Source organism: Schistocerca piceifrons, chromosome 8 (genome assembly GCF_021461385.2).
Source record: "Schistocerca piceifrons isolate TAMUIC-IGC-003096 chromosome 8, iqSchPice1.1, whole genome shotgun sequence".
In the NCBI taxonomy this organism is placed as follows: Eukaryota; Metazoa; Arthropoda; class Insecta; order Orthoptera; family Acrididae; genus Schistocerca; species Schistocerca piceifrons.
The window spans coordinates 495,769,824-495,788,852 of record NC_060145.1 but is presented as its reverse complement, the minus strand read 5'-3'; the positions used below and the strand labels follow the sequence as shown (position 1 = coordinate 495,788,852).

Below are 19,029 nucleotides of genomic sequence, written 5' to 3'. Positions count from 1 at the left end.
TTGTCCAGGAGAACCGATTTTAAATTAGATTTAAAACTTTCTTCACTACCTGTCAGGCAAATGATAAAAAAAATTTCGTCGCTGCATGATCTCCTCTCTGAGCCACTGACAGCATTAGGAGTGGGTAATAAAACTAATTTTTCCCTCTAGTGTTGTAGGTATATGGATCACTGTTCTTTTAAAATTGTCATGGATTATTAATGGCGAATTTTACAAGAAAATAGAGGTATTGTGGCGGCACAGTCAAAATGCTAGCTCCTTGAACTCTGTTGGTGAACACCACATACTATTCTTACGGCTTGCTTTTGCGCAACTAATAGTTTCGTTCTAAATGATGAGTTACACCAGAAAACTATTTCATATGACGTTATTGAGTGGAAATAAGTAAAATATCTGAGGAGGTTGATACGTTTGTTTTCAAGCTTAGATATTATAGCAAGAGCATAAGTAGCTGAACTTGTTTTTTAAGCAATTCAGTAATATGCTTCCTCCACGTCAAGTTTTGATCAATACGCATACTCAAAAATTTGGAGCATTCTACCCTACTTATTGAATCCTGTGTATGTGCTACATCAGTTGTTGGTATGGCTCCATTTGTCGTACTGAAATGAATGTAGTGTGTTTTTTTCAAAATTTATGAAGGGTCATTTTCAGAGAACCACTTAATAATTCTTTGGAAAATATTATTTACAAACTCTTCTGTTGCTTTCTTTGCAACAAGTTTTATTATAACACTAGTATCGTCCGCATAAAGTACCAATTGTGGTTGTTGAATGTTAAGAGGGAGGTCTTTCACATAGATAAGGAATAGGAGTAGACAAAAAATTGAGCCCTGTAGGAGTCCCTTTATGTCTCTTTTCCTCTAGTCACTAAAATTTTCAACCTTTCTGTCATTTCTGAATTATGCAGCACTACATTTTGTATTCTGTTACTCAAGTGCGATTGAAACCATCCGTGTGTAAAGCCATAAATTCTATAAAACTTGAGTTTTTCTAAGAGAATATCACGATCCACACAATCAAACTCCCTGGAAAATCACAAAAATGCTAGCTGGCGATATCTTATTATTTAAGGCTTGTAATTACGTCTCAACAATGTTGCCGTCAACACTGCTGCAATATGGATGCAATACGTGGCGACAGTGCAGTATTGCTGAATGGCCAGGCAATATTGTTGATAGAACATGGTGTTACACGTAGTTACAGATGTGTTGCCCAGGTGTTGCTGGTGCTGGCCACCAAATGTGGAGAATATTTCGTACGGCCAGGCCGCGTCTATCTGTAAATGCTTTACTTCCATTCTGAGGCTAGTTTCCTCTCTCTCACTCCAACAGCGTTGCAGTCCCTAGTCACGTGAAACAGTATCATTAAGCTTCAGTTCGTAATCTGATGCGAGTACTTAGAGGTAGTCGACTATTTTGCTGTATACAGCCGCGTTCCTCCACTGTTCTTTTCGTTTGAGGAACACCAAAGTATGTTTCAAACGTTCGAGATTTCTGTACATATGATTTTCTCCACAGATGCTAAAAGTAAGCACACAAAGTGCAGACAATATTTTCTTTGTTATGGAACAGTGAGATACAAATTTTACAAAATTATTAATCAAGACTCTTGAATAGGGACATGTGAACGTAATCGTAAGACATGCAAAAAAAGAAACATAAAATCTCGCGGAATACCTGGCATGTATTTCCAACAAACCAATGTGTTGCGACACGGCGATTGAGAAACACTGATCTACAGGAATGTAGAACTGGGGAAACCAAACGACCACGGATTCCGTAAATATGATGGCCTCGTACATCTAGGAGCAGTGCTAAGGAACACGGAGAAGAATGTGTCCAAAGATTGAAGTTTGAAAAAGCACATTCTCACTGCTACCGTCTTAGAAGATCTGCACTACTGAATCACGTCTGTTCAACGGGCAGGAGTTTGCCATTTTTGTGGTGCTTGTAGACATTACTTTTCATGTCCCGTAACTATGGTCGTAGATGTATTGCGTTTAGGAAATTACTAGGCCTCTCTCTGTACTCGTGAACGTCAATAAAATATTAACAAATGTATTTGATAGTTGCTTCAGACTACTTTAATGAGACTCTACCAAAGCGTTGCTCACGCCTGGTACCAAAAGGTATATTGGTGAGAAATGCCCTTTAAGGAGGTACACCAAACTGTATTAATCAGCACCAGCAAAGGGTGATCGCCAGTTAGGCTGTAGCTGATACAGTCTTTCATACTGGTAGTACCAGTTTTAAAAGATACACTACCGGTTAAAAGTTTCCGATCTCCCATGACAAAGACTGTATTCTTTATTTCATTGTAAGCACACATCTTACAAACTACATAGATCGATAAAATAAATATTTTCTGTCTCTATCATTAACTAAAAATACAGTATGGTTTGGATTTTATCTTCTTCAAACTATCCACCTTTGCCTCAAGAACAGCTCCACAAACTAATGGCTTTCTGGAGATAAGATTCTGTAGCGTTTTTGCAGATACTGTAAGTTATTCCACATATCTTTAATATATTATGACCCCAGTTGTTTGACCTCCCTGTCAAGTTCATCCCATAAGAGTCCAATAGGATTTAACTCAGGTGACTGTCTCCTTCAGTTCCCCACATTTCTCTTTTCTATTGACGTACCGTCTGCGCCTTTTAGAAGTATGTTATGGGTCGTTGTCCTCCAGAGGAACAAACCCATGACCAGAAAGTCTCCTTCTAGATGGAGCTGCACTGTCGCTCTGCATTGTTTGGTATCCTTCCTTCTTTAACGTTCCATTAATTATCACTAGATCACCGACTCTGTCATGCTCTAAATATCATCACAACATGACCGACCTCCCACCATGCTTCGCCGTTAGCGTCACACAGTTGACGAACAAACATTTGACGATGGCTTCCAACTATTTCAGACTTTGATTCGTCCGTGAGCAACGCCTTGGACCACCGCTGCACACTGCAATCTTTTCACCTTATTTTGTTTCCATGAAACAGGTTTTCTGGCTGCTATGTAACTCATCACACGTTGTTCGCGTGGACGGTATTTCACTGCTCATAGATGGGAGCTGCTCGGGTACTGTTTACTTTCCCGCGAATTTCAGATGCAGTACGAGTCCTGTGACGTTCACTCTGCACATATACAGACTGATCTCCTCAGTATGCTGTTACGCTGGGTCTTCCTTATCGCGAAACAGGTGCATTGGCAGCAGTTATCTTGAACTGCTGCAATATAAACACCACTGTAGATTGTGCTACGCCGACTTTTATTGCTATTGTCTTACTACAACAACCTTCCTGGTTCAGAGCTACAATTACAGCGCATTTTTCAATCCCATTCTCCTGCTTCCGTCCCATCGTCAACCTAATCAGATATATAAACACACTGTTGTATGTACACAATGTACTGTAAAACAATGCGAACCATCTCCAGTAAGGGCACGTCAGCATTGTTGTGGATACCCGTGAGCAACCCTCTATTCCAACTAGGAGTTGAATACACAGGAGTTTATACTTGTTTTAGTATCTTAATGGGGATACGGTAGAATATTCAAAACGAAATCCCTGTTTCAACCACAACTGGATAATTGTGATAGGTGATAGAAAACTTTTCAGTGGTAGTGTATGCTCAAAATCTGGTTTCAGCGATCTGGGAAAGGTATCTATCCAGTATCAGTTCACAAATTAAGGGTTCGGAAGCACACCCAAAAAACCCAGTTTCTCATTTAAACTTTTTTCCTCTAGCTCTCTTTCGTCCATGTCTGTGCCGTAGTGTGGCCCCTTGTAAACAGTTCCGGCTCGCAAATGTGTTACCCCAAACACTGCAGGGCAATAGTGGCCGATAATGTCGCTTTCAGCATGTTGTACACGTGCCTACAGTTTCACTGGCAGTTCGGATGCTCGGACAATATTGTCGGCAATATGCAATTTTTAACTCCCATGCAATTCCCCCTAGCTAGCTGTGGCGCTATAATGGGAGCAGTAAATGGCCAATGAAAAGGCCTACGTCTTGCTCCTGACATGGACAGAAAGGTCGAAATGTTAAGTAATTTCCTGTGGTGGCTCTGGATCTTCCGAGGTTGAGGGGTAGGCTGACTGCCCCCACGGATGTGGGTAGTGTCGTGTTCCTTTTGGGGCGGAGTTGTTGATCCTGAGCGATCAGCTGAGTGATGGAGCGCCTACAAGAGTAGGAAGAGTGTCCTCACGAGCCGACGTGCAGTTCTGCTCGGGCACTTTCCAATCATCTCGGCGAGTGATGCCTTTAACCCATTAGCACCCAATTAACATATATTCTTAATTTTTGGAAAGCTGTATCCTGGCAACCCAATTTATCGAAATATGAGGAAGTTTTGTTCACTTGGGGCCTAAATGTAAAATATTGGGCTGTCCTTATTTGCGGACACTGAGAGCTTGGCACTTACTTTGTCATTACTCTGCTTACTAGAAAAATGACAAGAGATAAGGGAATAATAAACTCGGAATAATATTTCAAAATTATTATGCATAGTACAGTAAGTTGTATTTACAAAAGCTTTAACCCAAAAACCTCCAAAACCAAAATTTAATTAAGGCCTAATATCATATTTGGGTAAGCATTCTATACAGAGCGTAACATTACACTTCCCGTAATATGTTCTAGCCTTTCCTTTACAATTCTCAAACTGTCATCTTCTTTGCTTTTCACGCTTCTGGATGACGTGAAGTTTCTGGTCATAAAGTGTATCCGCTACATTAGTACTGGGAGAGGAGACGAGTTTTGTTGGCCTTTCCTCAGTTGACCTCATGCCGATTTCTTTTTTTCAGATGTTTTCTAATAATTTGTTTTGTGAATTCTTTCACAGAAAGAGAAGTTCCTTCATTGCACCTCTTGAAACCAAGGTATGGATTTACAATAGTCATATCAACCAAGCTCATATAAAGGTACCAGTACCACTTTTTACCACGCACTGCAATTGTGTGTTTCTCTATAAGCCAATCGTGAAGATCGACGCTTACCATTAAATTCTTGTAGTTGTTGAAAGCATGTGGTTGTGGAACGCTGAACTTTTCGTTCTGGGATGAATTCCAGTGTCGGACATTGACGTTAGGGAGCACGGCATAAAATTAGTTGGTAGACCAACACACTTATTATCATTCCATTTTATGACCCAAATTTTCTTCTTTCTATCAAATCTGGACTCAAAGTATGCCCCAATTCTTTTTCATTACATCATCTGGTGATAGGGAGCTCTTCCTTGTTCTGTTTTCTTTTGTGTTTCCACTTGCACGGAATCCTATTTCCTTTAGTCGGACTAGTAAAATAATTATAAATGTCAATAAATACTTTGTAACTATCCAACTCGTCAATAATGGATAGCATTTTCAAAACTACCCAGAGGAAGATCCCAACTTTCTTCAGATCATTCCCATAATACAGTAAGAAGCTCTAACTGTAACCATCAGTACCACATGAGCACCACAGTTTCCATCCAAAGCGTATGGGCTTGAGTCTGGGAAACTGCTTCATAGAGTGACGTCCATAGGATCTCACAATCATTTCATCAACTGTTAGATTTTCCTGAAAGACTCCTCACCTTTGATAATTTTGTACCAGAGCCTTAGCTAGTGGTTTTATTTTGAAAGATATGTCACTTTTGTTTTCATTGCCTTTTTTATTACTACGGAAATGTGATACACATTTCAGTTCAAGATACCTGTTACAACTCATTGCAGCCTTCACTATCTCAACAACAAGATCGTCATCCTGAGATCCGGAATCTCGTCCACTGAAAAATTTACGATAATCATTAAGGATCAAGAACCTATCAAACACACAAATTTCATAAGCTGCAGCTGAAAAGTGTATTTTATTTTTACAGTCCCAAACGTATCTTTCAGATTCCTCTACAATCATGCTCACAATTTCTTCTGAAAAGCGATCTTCAAAAACCTGCCTGTGATTGAGACTATGCAACTTCGCTTTCAGTTCATCTGACAGAGAAGAATCTTACTTCCCTAAGTCAGAACACGAAAATTTTGTAACTTGATTACATCATTTAACTACCTGTCTACGGACTCCTTCAAAAGAAACATGAAGAATGTCTTGGTTTGTCTCTTTCATGTAAAATTACAGTAGTACATGTAATATAGCTAACACAGGTATTTCCTAACGAGCCATCTTCTGTGTTTTCATCTGTCTGCTTATTTACAACTGGAGGAAGAGCTACCATATCTGCCTCTTTTTCTTCAGAAAATCGGTATTCTACTCCCTCTTCAACAGTTTTAAAAGGCTGGCAAGCCATTAAAAAGAAATCTGAAACGACCGAAAAGCGTAACATTTACCATGGAAAATTTCACCGTGGTGTGGTTTTTATCTATTCTACATTAGGACATGGAATGAACGTTTGGGCAAGCATAGGCACAACTTGTTCTGACTTAGTTGTTCCACCGTTCCTCAATTGCCTGGTATCATTATTTCTCGTAATTTTTGTCAGATGTATGGTCATAATGCCCATTATATATTCTCCAACTGATGTTTTTACATTTGAAGATGAGTACGTAGTTCGTTGAAACCGGTTAAGAAAAATATTTTTATATACTGTGACTATAGCTTTACTTTTGTAGTATCAAATAAACATTTAAAGTTTGTATGGAAGTTAGTCTTTGCAGACGAGCTATTACAGAAATGATTGATAGACTCGTGCTATGGAAACTCGTGTTTTAGTACATCTATATGTACATAGATACTCCGAAGCCACCGTACGGTTCGTGGCAAAGGGTACCCTGTACCACCACTTCTCATTTCCTTTCCTGTTTCACTCGCAAACAGAGCCAGGGAAAAACGATTGTCTACATCCCTCCGTATGAGCCCTAATCTCTCGTATCCTATCTTCGTGGTGCTTACGCGCAATGTGTATTGGCGGCAGTAGAATCGTTCTGCAGTCAGCTTCAATTGCCCGTTCTCTAAATTTTTTCAATAGTGTTTTTCGAAAAGAACGTCGCCTTCCCTCCAGGGATTCCCATTTGCGTTCCCGAAGCATCTCCGTAACATTTACGTCTCGTTCGAACCCACCGGTAACAAATATAGCAGCCCGGCTCTGAACTGCTTCGATGTCTGCCTTCAATCCGACCTGGTAGAGATCCCTAACACTGTAGCAGTACTCAACAACAGATCGCACCAGCGTCCTATATGCGGTCTCCTTTGCAAGTGTACCCCTCTTTCCTAAAATTCTCCCAATATTCGGAAGTGGACCGTTCGCCTTCCGTAGCACAGTTATCACATTCTCGTTCGACGTCGTATAGCTTTGCAACGTTACGCCCAGCTATTTAAACGGCTTGACGTGTCAAGCAGGACACTGGTAATACTGTATCCGAACACTGCAGGTCTGATGTTCCTACTCATCCGGATTAACTTATATTTTCCCACATTTAGGGCTAGCTGCCATTCATCACACCAACTGGAAATTTTGTCTAAGTCGTCTTGTATCTTCCTACAGCCACTCAATTTCGATACCTTACCGTACATCAGCAAACATTTGCAGATTGCTGCCAACCCTGTACCCCAAATCATTTGCATATATAGAGAACACATTTCGTTGGGGCACTCCTGACGATAACCTTGTCTCTGATTAACACTGGCCGTCGAGGACAACATACTGGGTTCTATTATTTAAGAAGTCTTCGAGCCACTCACATATCTGTGAACTTATTGTATATGCTCGTAACTTCGTTAACAACCTTTCCAGAAATATATAAATAAGGAATCTGCCTGTTGTCAGAGAGTTTCAGTATCATGTGAGAAAAGGTCAAGCTGAGTTTCGCACGAGCGATGCTTTCTGAAACCATGTTGATTCGTGGACATAAGCTTCTCAGACTGAAGAAAGTTTATTATATTCGAACTGAAAATATGTTAAAGGATTCTGCAGCAAACAGAAGTTAGTAAATCGGTACATTACAAGTACATTCAACAAACTATTTCTTATAAATAAAATTTCTTCGTCATATATGGGGCAGACAACGTGTTTCTCCAAAATTGTCCTATGATGCAATTCAAACTGATCTATGAAGTGTTCCTATATCATGCAGAGCAGGTAGCTTTCTCGTTACACAACCCTTTCAGTCTATCATGTCGCAAGAACTAAGGTTTATAGGAGACACAGAAAAGTTGTTATATCCCAGAAAATTGATGGTTATGCACGGAATGTTTGCTTTAGGTCGATAACTTATTCGTTGGGTGTTTATAAAACTGAACTTTAATTGTGAAAAAGGTAAATAACTTACAATATTATGAGAAGGAAAGTTGCCACTCAACATATAGCGGAGATGCTAAGTCTCAGATATGCACAACAAAAAGACTCTCACAATTAAAGCTTTCGGCCATTAAGGCCTTCGTCAACAATACACACACATACGCACACACACGCACAAACTCACGCAAATGCAACTCACACACACAAGTAAACAACGTACAGATATTTCCAGAATGACATTTCCACTCTGCAGCGGAGTGTGCGCTGATATGAAACTTCCTGGCAGATTAAAACTGTGTGCCGAGTTCGAGTCTCGGTGCGGCACACAGTTTTAATCTGCCAGGAAGTTTCAACTTACAGATATGTTTGCTGCAGCCCTTGATGAAGTACACCTTTATGTTTTATTCCCGCCTAACACTGCTGGTTCCAAAGTTCCCCCCAGGTGGCACATGTGCATGAGTTATTCCGTCATGGAGTCACATAATGGTGCAGAGTGCGTGCAGTGTCGTTCACAGTTTCATCTTATCCAAAAACGCTACTACAGTTCAGAACAATTCAGGACTAAATGTCGCAAGCCACCACCTCAGAGATGACGTGTTGTTAGCTGCTACCATCGTTTTTCGGAAACTGGCTGTGCATCACACAGGAGGCCGCGCCGGCTCAGGGTTTCGGCCAGCAGTCTCTCTGACGCAGCGACTGACCACGTTCTCTACATTCATAGTCCGGGTAAATCAACGAGACGCCTGAACTTAGAATTGAATATGCCGAGTGTTGCAGACTGGAAGGTATTACAGAAACGTCGGTCATTCAAACCCTACAAATTGGAACTATTACAAGCTTTGAGAGAAAGTAACAAAGAAAAATGGGCTGAGTTCTGTGTAGAAAAGATTATCAAAATGCAGACTGAAGACGATTTTCTTAAAAAAGTTGTGTTCCGTGACGAAGCCACCTTCCACACCAGTGGTAAAATGAATCGGCATAATGTTCGGATATGAGATGAGCACAAAGTACATCACGTAGTCAACTGCAACTGGCATATCACACCCGGGCATGCCTGAACATTATCTCGCGCCTCAATTACAATAGGATACGGGCACAGAATTTATTTTCCAGTAAGACGGCGCGCCACCATATTATCATCGAGAAGCAGTCGCGTATCTCCACAGTACTGGACGTTGTGGAACAGTATCCTGGCCCCCACAATCTACCTCATTTAACCCCGGTAGACTTCTGCGGTGTGGGGCAACATTAAAGACTGAGTGTTCGCTCCTCTGCTTCCGGAAAGTGTCGGAGAACTGCGACAAAGGACAACACGTACAGCTGCCACGATACATCGAGACTTGCTTCATATTTACACGTGGGACATTTGTCGTGTTACAAAAGATATCCACACTGAACATTTGTAAATAAAACTTGAAGATATATTGCATGAAGCGCTGTATCAAACATTTCTGTAAGTTATTTACATTTTTCACAAAAATAGTTAAAATGGCTCTGAGCACTATGGGACTTAACATCTGAGGTCAACAGTCCCCTAGAACGTAGAACTACTTAAACCTAACTAACCCAAGGACATCACACACATCCATGCCCGAGGCAGGATTCGAACCTGCGACCGTAGCGGTCGCGCGGTTCCAGACTGTAGCGCCTAGAACCGCTCGGCCACTCCGGCCGGCGTTTCACAGTCAAATTTGGAACACGAGAACAAAATGTGCGTTACATCAGCTTCTGACTCCGAATCAGACTCAAATACAGGAGAACTGTAAATGTTGATTACATATAGATGTAGAAAAAAGTGATGTGCCTAAAGCGGACAAGAAAGATTCTACAAAATCGCTCATCAGTCCACGCGTGTCCTGGTAAAGCATAGTATTGTAGAAATTTGAGGTTATTTACCATGGCTCCTTACCTCATGTAAGAAGTCTGTGTAAGGTAATTTAAAATCGACGACAGTTTTTGTAGATACAGCTTGCTTCGCTAAAGTCACCCTCCTCACTATAACGGATGCCAGGGTGCAAATGCACCCCCATGGCAGGTGGATTGTCTGCTCCCTCCGTTTACAGCGAACGTATTCCAAAACCACATCCAATATACACCGAGTCACCTCCTAACATCGTGTCGGATCTCATGAAGCCCGGCGTGGTGCAGCAGCTCCACGTGGCATGGACTCAACAAGACGTTCGTAACCCATGCAGAAACATTGAGCCTTGCTGCCCCTTTAGCCGTCCATAATTGCGAGAGGGTTGCGGGTGCAGGGGCTCGTGCACTGACTGACTACTTGGTTATGTACTATATACGCACATCACAAGTTTTGCATCACCTCGGTTCCGAGAGTTCCGGAACCTGTACAGAAAATTGGAATGGAGATCAGCATAAACATCATTACCGCCCTTTTTGTTGCCTTCAAAACTACGCAATGCATGTTGTACCACCATACAGCGAGACATTCACAGGTGGTGCTCCAGACTGCTATACGCACTGGTACCTCTAATACCCAGTAGCATGGCATACTATCCACAAGTTCATCGAGGCACTGTTGGTCCAGATTGTCCCACTCCTCAACGGCGATTCGGCATAGATCCCTCAGAGTGGTTGGTGGGTCACGTCGTCCATAAACAGCCGTTTTCACTGTATCCCAGGAATGTTCGAGAGAGTTCATGTCCGGAGAACATGGTGGCCACTCTACTCGAGCGATGTCGTTATCGAGAAGGAAGTCATTCACAAGATGTGCGCGATGGGGGCGTGAATTGTCATCCATGAGGACGAATGCCTCGCCAATATGCTACCGATATGGTTGCGCTATCGGTCGCAGGATAGCACTCACATATCGTACAGTCTTTACGGCGCATTCCATGACCACTAGCGGCGTACGTCGGCCTCACATAATGCCACACCAAAGAGCAGGGAAGCTCCACCATGCTGCACTCGCTGGACGGTGTGTCTAAGGCGTTCAGCCTGAACAGATTGCCTCCAAACACGTCTCCGACGATGGTCTAGTTGTGAGTGTGTGAAATCTTATGGGCCTTAACTGCTAAGGTCATCAGTCCCTAAACTAACACACTACTTAACCTAAATTATCCTAAGGACAAAAACACACAACCATGCCCGAAGGAGGACTCGAACCTCCGCCAGGGCCAGCCGCACAGTCCTTGACTGCAGTCCTAAGACCGCTCGGCTAATCCCGCGCGGCGAGGGTCTAGTTGAAGGCATATGTGACACTCATCGGTGAAGAGAACGTGATGCCAATCCTGAGCAGTTCATTGGGCGTGTTGTTCGGCCCATTTGTACTGCGCTGCATGGTGTCGTGGTTGCAAAGATGGACATCGCCATGGATGTTGGGAGTGCAGTTGCATATCATGAAGCCTATTGCGCACAGTTTGAGTCGTAACACGACGTCCTGTCGCTGCACAAAAAGCATTATTCAACGTGGTGGCGTAGCTGTCAGTGTTCCTCCGAGCCATAATCCGTGGGTAGCGGTCATCCACTGCAGTAGTAGCCCTTGGACGGCCTGAGCGAGGCATGTCATTGACGGTTGCTGTCTCTCTGTATCTCCTCCATGTCCGAACAACATCGCTTTGGTTCACTCCGAGACGCCTGGACACTTCCCTTGTTGAGAGCACTTTCTGGCACAAAGTAACAATGCGGTCGCTATCGAACCGCGGTAGTGACCGTCTAGGCATGGTTGAACTACATACAACAAGTGCCGTGTGCCTCCTTCCTGGTGGACTGACTGGAACTTATGGGCTGTCGGACCAGCCGGCCGCAGTGGCCGTGCGGTTAAAGGCGCTGCAGTCTGGAACCGCAAGACCGCTACGGTCGCAGGTTCGAATCCTGCCTCGGGCATGGATGATTGTGATGTCCTTAGGTTAGTTAGGTTTAACTAGTTCTAAGTTCTAGGGGACTAATGACCTCAGCAGTTGAGTCCCATAGTGCTCAGAGCCATTTGAACCATTTGAGCTGTCGGACCCCTCCGTATAATAAGCGCTGCTCATGCATGGTTGTTTACATCTTTGGGCGGGTTAAGTGACATCTCTGAATAGTCAAATGGACTGTGTCTGTGATACAGTACCCACAGTCAACGTCTATCTTCAGGAATTCTGGGAACCTGGTTGATGCAAAATTGTTTTCATGTGTGTATTTTTGATAAGATTCATGTCGGGCAATCTGTGTGGCCAAATCATTCGCTCGGATTCTCCAGAATGTTCTTCAAACCAATCGCGAACAGATGTGACCCAGAGACAGTTCCACCGTTGTTTAGGAACAATAAGTCCATAAATGACTGCAAATGATCTCCCAGTAGCCTAACATAACCATATGCAGTCAATGATCGTTTCAGCTGGCCCAGAGGAACCAGTCCATTCCATGTAAAAACAGCCCACACCATTATGAAACCACCATCAGCTTGCTCAGTGCCTTGTTGACAACCTGCATCCATGACTTTTGGGGCTCTGCGTCGCAGTCGAAACCCCTACCATCAGATCTTACCAACTTAAATCGAGACTCATCTGAGCAGGCCACAGCTTTCGTCGTCCAGTATAGAACCGATACGATCGCGAGCCCAGGAGAGGCGCTGTGGATGATTTTGTGCTGTTATCAAAGGCACCCGAGTCGGTCGTCTGCTGCCGTAGCCCATTAACGCCAGATTTTGCCTGGACTGAAGAATACATTCGTCATACGTCCCACACTGATTTCTGTTGTCAGTTCACGGAGTGTTGCTTGTCTTTTAGTGCTGACAACTTTACGCAGAGGCCACTATTCTCGGTCCGTAAGTGAAAGTGGTCGTCACACTCTTGGCATAGTGCATCTCGGAATATTGAATTCCCTGACAGTTACCGAAATGGGATGTCCCATGCGTCTACATGCAGCTACCACTCCGCATACAAATGACAGTTCCGGCAGTGGACCGCCCTTTTATATCTCGTGTGCACGATACTAGCGCCATCTGTGTATGTGCATTCTGCTGTCCCGTGACTTCTCTCACCTCAGTGTACAACGCTTGGTTGTTTTATTCCATCTCCGTGGTTGAGTATTGAAGACACTCTCGGAGCCGGATACGGTTAATGTTTTTAGGAGAGAAAGAAAGGGCCAACAAACTTCATTGCGTGCAAGGTTGCTACAGTTTCCGCTGTAGAAAGGCTATCGCGTTTAATTACTCTGAAGTCTCTACTGACTCGAACCTTAGAGCATAGAAAAGCACTTCCGCTATATTCCACTTGGGTAATTTTGGATCCATCTATGTACACTCCTGGAAATGGAAAAAAGAACACATTGACACCGGTGTGTCAGACCCACCATACTTGCTCCGGACACTGCGAGAGGGCTGTACAAGCAATGATCACACGCACGGCACAGCGGACACACCAGGAACCGCGGTTTTGGCCGTCGAATGGCGCTAGCTGCGCAGCATTTGTGCACCGCCGCCGTCAGTGTCAGCCAGTTTGCTGTGGCATACGGAGCTCCATCCCAGTCTTTAACACTGGTAGCATGCCGCGACAGCGTGGACGTGAACCGTATGTGCAGTTGGCGGACTTTGAGCGAGGGCGTATAGTGGGCATGCGGGAGGCCGGGTGGACGTACCGCCGAATTGCTCAACACGTGGGGCGTGAGGTCTCCACAGTACATCGATGTTGTCGCCAGTGGTCGGCGGAAGGTGCGCGTGCCCGTCGACCTGGGATCGGACCGCAGCGACGCACGGATGCACGCCAAGACCGTAGGATCCTACGCAGTGCCGTAGGGGACCGCACCGCCACTTCCCAGCAAATTAGGGACACTGTTGCTCCTGGGGTATCGGCGAGGACCATTCGCAACCGTCTCCATGAAGCTGGGCTACGGTCCCGCACACCGTTAGGCCGTCTTCTGCTCACGCCCCAACATCGTGCAGCCCGCCTCCAGTGGTGTCGCGACAGGCGTGAATGGAGGGACGAATGGAGACGTGTCGACTTCAGCGATGAGAGTCGCTTCTGCCTTGGTGCCAATGATGGTCGTATGCGTGTTTGGCGCCGTGCAGGTGAGCGCCACAATCAGGACTGCATACGACCGAGGCACACAGGGCCAACACCCGGCATCATGGTGTGGGGAGCGATCTCCTACACTGGCCGTACACCACTGGTGATCGTCGAGGGGACACTGAATAGTGCACGGTACATCCAAACCGTCATCGAACCCATCGTTCTACCATTCCTAGACCGGCAAGGGAACTTGCTGTTCCAACAGGACAATGCACGTCCGCATGTATCCCGTGCCACCCAACGTGCTCTACAAGGTGTACGTCAACTACCCTGGCCAGCAAGATCTCCGGATCTGTCCCCCATTGAGCATGTTTGGGACTGGATGAAGCGTCGTCTCACGCGGTCTGCACGTCCAGCACGAACGCTGGTCCAACTGAGGCGCCAGGTGGAAATGGCATGCCAAGCCGTTCCACAGGACTACATCCAGCATCTCTACGATCGTCTCCATGGGAGAATAGCAGCCTGCATTGCTGCGAAAGGTGGATATACACTGTACTAGTGCCGACATTGTGCATTCTCTGTTGCCTGTGTCTATGTGCCTGTGGTTCTGTCAGTGTGATCATGTGATGTATCTAACCCCAGGAATGTGTCATTATGGTTTCCCCTTCCTGGGACAATGAATTCACGGTGTTCTTATTTCAATTTCCAGGAGTGTATATACAGAAATAACCAGGCACTGAGCTTCAACTACACGATTGAATATGCGGCTTATATTAACGCTTTCAGGGCTTGTCGAGTTAATACGGTAGTTATTACAATGAAATGAACACCCTCAGCTGCTTACAGGCGTTGACATACGTCAACGGGGACAGATGAAAATTTGTACCCCGATCGGGACTCGAACCCGGGATCTCCTGCTTACATGGCAGACGCTCTATCCATCTGAACTGCCGAGGACACAGAGGATAGCGCGACTGCAGGGATTTATCTCTGGCACGCCTCCCGCGAAACCTACACTCTCAATGTATTGTCCCGCACTACATTCGTAGTGCACCCCCCCCCCCCCCCCCTTCCATTACACTCATTACTCGCGGCGCGTTGCCGATTCCCGTAAGAGTTCGAGAGTTCGGGCACTGTTTGTGCATTCGCACAGAAGAAGAAGATGGTCAAGTGGTCGGTGAGCCTTAACTGTATACAGGGTGTTTCAAAAATGACCGGTATATTTGAAACGGCAATAAAAACTAAGCGAGCAGCGATAGAAATACACCGTTTGTTGCAATATGCTTGGGACAACAGTACATTTTCAGGCGGACAAACTTTCGAAATTACAGTATTTACAATTTTCAACAACAGATGGCGCTGCAAGTGATGTGAAAGATATAGAAGGCAACGCAGTCTGTGGGTGCGCCATTCTGTACGTCGTCTTTCTGCTGTAAGCGTGTGCTGTTCACAACATGCAAGTGTGCTGTAGACAACATGGTTTATTCTTTAGATTAGAGGATTTTTCTGGTGTTGGAATTCCACCGCCTAGAACACAGTGTTGTTGCAACAAGACGAAGTTTTCAACGGAGGTTTAATGTAACCAAAGGACCGAAAAGCGATACAATAAAGGATCTGTTTGAAAAATTTCAACGTACTGGGAACGTGACGGATGAACGTGCTGGAAAAGTAGGGCGACCGCGTACGGCAACCACAGAGGGCAACGCGCAGCTAGTGCAGCAGGTGATCCAACAGCGGCCTCGGGTCTCCGTTCGCCGAATTGCAGCTGCGGTCCAAATGACGCCAACGTCCACGTATCGTCTCATGCGCCAGAGTTTACACCTCTATCCATACAAAATTCAAATGCGGCAACCCCTCAGCGCCGCTACCATTGCTGCACGAGAGACATTCGCTAACGATGTAGTGCACAGGATTGATGACGGCGATATGCGTGTGGGCAGCATTTGGTTTACTGACGAAGCTTATTTTTACCTGGACGGCTTCGTCAATAAACAGAACTGGCGCATATGGGGAACCGAAAAGCCCCATGTTGCAGTCCCATCGTCCCTGCAACCTCAAAAAGTACTGGTCTGGGCCGCCATTTCTTCCAAACGAATCATTGGCCCATTTTTCAGATCCGAAACGATTACTGCATCACGCTATCTGGACATTCTTCGTGAATTTGTGGCGGTACAAACTGCCTTAGACGACACTGCGAACACCTCGTGGTTTATGCAAGATGGTGCCCGGCCACATCGCACGGCCGACGTCTTTAATTTCCTGAATGAATATTTCGATGATCGTGTGATTGCTTTGGGCTATCCGAAACATACAGGGGGCGGCGTGGATTGGCCTCCCTATTCGCCAGACATGAACCCCTGTGACTTCTTTCTGTGGGGACACTTGAAAGACCAGGTGTACCGCCAGAATCCAGAAACAATTGAACAGCTGAAGCAGTACATCTCATCTGCATGTGAAGCCATTCCGCCAGACACGTTGTCAAAGGTTTCGGGTAATTTCATTCAGAGACTACGCCATATTGTTGCTACGCATGGTGGATATGTGGAAAATATCGTACTATATAGTTTCCCAGACCGCAGCACCATCTGTTGTTGAAAATTGTAAATACTGTAATTTCGAAAATTTGTCTGCCTGAAAATGTACTGTTGTCCCAAGCATATTGCAACAAACGGTGTATTTCTATCGCTGCTCGTTCAGTTTTTATTGCCGTTTCAAATATACCGGTCATTTTTGAAACACCCTGTATATATATATGGTTAATCAGTAACCCGGTAGAAATACGATTTTTGTGGGTTTCCTGGAAAGAGGCACTACAATAAACTCAAAGGTACTGGCAAACTCTGCACAACCTCAGAAGAGCAATACAAAAGAAGCGCAGTGGAAAGTTGGGCTCAAAGATCTTTCTGATTCACGACAACGCCCGGGCCCACAGGGCAAATGCTACTCGTGAAGTTCTCGAATCTTTTTAAGTGGGAGTTGTGTCCTCATCCGCCGTACAGTGCCGACCTGGCACCGAGCGACTTCCACTTATTCCCAGCAATGAAGAAGTGGTTGGCTATGCAGCGTTTTGATGACGACGCACAGCTTCAAGAAGATGTAACCACGTAGTTGAAGGCGCAGGCGGCCGAATTTTACGACGAAGGAATTTCCAAGCTCGTCCATCGCTACGATAAGTGCCGTAATTTAAATGGCAACTATGTAGAAAAGTAGTATTTAAGTATGGCTTTCATCTGTATATAATAAAAAAAATTTCCAATACTCTATTTATTTTTAATTCCAAAACGTAATGTACTTTGTGGATAGCCCTCGTATTAATACAATAGATTGAAGTCTGGCAGCTGTGTAAGTCAAAATCATATTTACGTACAGAACATAAGATAAGAGATCAAATTTCAAAGCTGCTACACAAATCTCTTTCCCTGGCGTAGAGAACAGCCATAGAAGCGAGCAAACTGGAAAACGTTATGTTACAACGTTGAGTATTAAAACCGACAATATCGCTAGAATAGTGCCAAGACACGTCCTCACCACCGGAAGTCGCTAGACCACAAATTCGATCAGAGACTCGAGATTTCGCGGACTTTTACGTAAACTGCTCGGGCCGTTCGAGTCGTGGCGCGTCCACAACACTATAGGCTGCGGTTTAGCGCAATCCAGGAATCCCGGACTGGGTTGCGTAAGGAAGTGGTGCGCGTGGCTGCGGCGGTTCTTCCCCCCGCCGTAAGCGGAAGTCGGTACTCGCCGGCGCTCGCCGGCACTCACCTCAGCTCAGCTCGGCTGCGGCGGCCCGGCTGCGCTCGGCGGCCTGTGCTGCGCCACTGCCTGTCACAGCGGCGGCCGCAGGCGGCGGCCAGAGCGGCCGCGTGACGTCACACAGTGTGTGAGTGCGTGTGTGAGTGCGAGTGCGGTGCCCTCCTGGCCGGGTCGGCCACTCTGCTCACACGCGCGACGCTCACTGCACGCACCAGGCGCTGCCTCAGCCACAGCGGCGGTGGTACGCGAGTGACTCGGCGCCGACAGAGCCGATGCGGCGTTGCTAACGCGGCACCGAGGCGTATCCGGACTAAGAAGGAGCTCTGGCTTTGGTCAACTTAGCGTCGGCACAACAAAAGCACGAGGGTGCGTTTAATAGTGCACGGCGCAGCTCACACGTCGCCGGCGTGACCCGACGCAGATGGAACAAGCCGCTAACGAAAAGAGCACGGCAAGTGCCATAACCCGATTTCTCAGAAAAATAAGCGAACACGTGTGTCGGTGTGTCCGTTGATATTCGACCGTTTCTGAGAAAAAGACAGTAAAAAAAAATTTGTTTTTCATTTATCTACCTTTATCCGTAGAAGATTACAACACGAATGTTTTCCAGTGTGTGTTGAAGCAACTTTGTCCTTATTCGGCTTCCAACTGCATGTAACATGAACGAATTTAAAAAATGAGAAAATTACTTGAATTTTTTTTGGTCAAATTCCTGTAGAGTATCTTGATTCATAATCAGTTGGAAGCGCCCGTTTTCGGAAAAGTCATCCACTATGCGTTGTTTGCTACGAAATTGTTACCATAGCATTAAATCTTCAGTAATGTTAACGACATTTCTTTCCCGAATGCGATCCGTACGAAGAAATGCCACTCTGGCAAACCTGCCTTTGTGCGATATTCGGAATTTCTATGTTTGGAACGCTTCAGTGATCGGTATCATCCAAGGAACTGCTCCTAAACTTTCCAAACAATAAACATAAGAATAAAACATAAGAATTACAAACTGATGTAAGATTAAGAGAATTTAAGAAGACTGTAACCCCTGAAGATACCATACATGTACATCTACATGATTACTCTGCAATTCACATTTAAGTGCT

The 19,029-nt window shown here is 45.0% G+C and overlaps 1 protein-coding gene across 1 annotated transcript in view; it reads right to left on the bottom strand.

Moving 5' to 3' along the window:
- The window catches only part of LOC124711650 (PI-PLC X domain-containing protein 1-like), a 405,069-nt gene extending 387,093 nt beyond the window's left edge, over positions 1–17,976 (bottom strand). Inside the window, exon 1 of the mRNA XM_047241837.1 lies at positions 17,939–17,976. The gene's annotated coding sequence lies outside the window, so the exon portion shown is untranslated. The remainder of the gene's footprint in view (positions 1–17,938) is intronic.
- Positions 17,977–19,029: the final 1,053 nt, after the last annotated feature.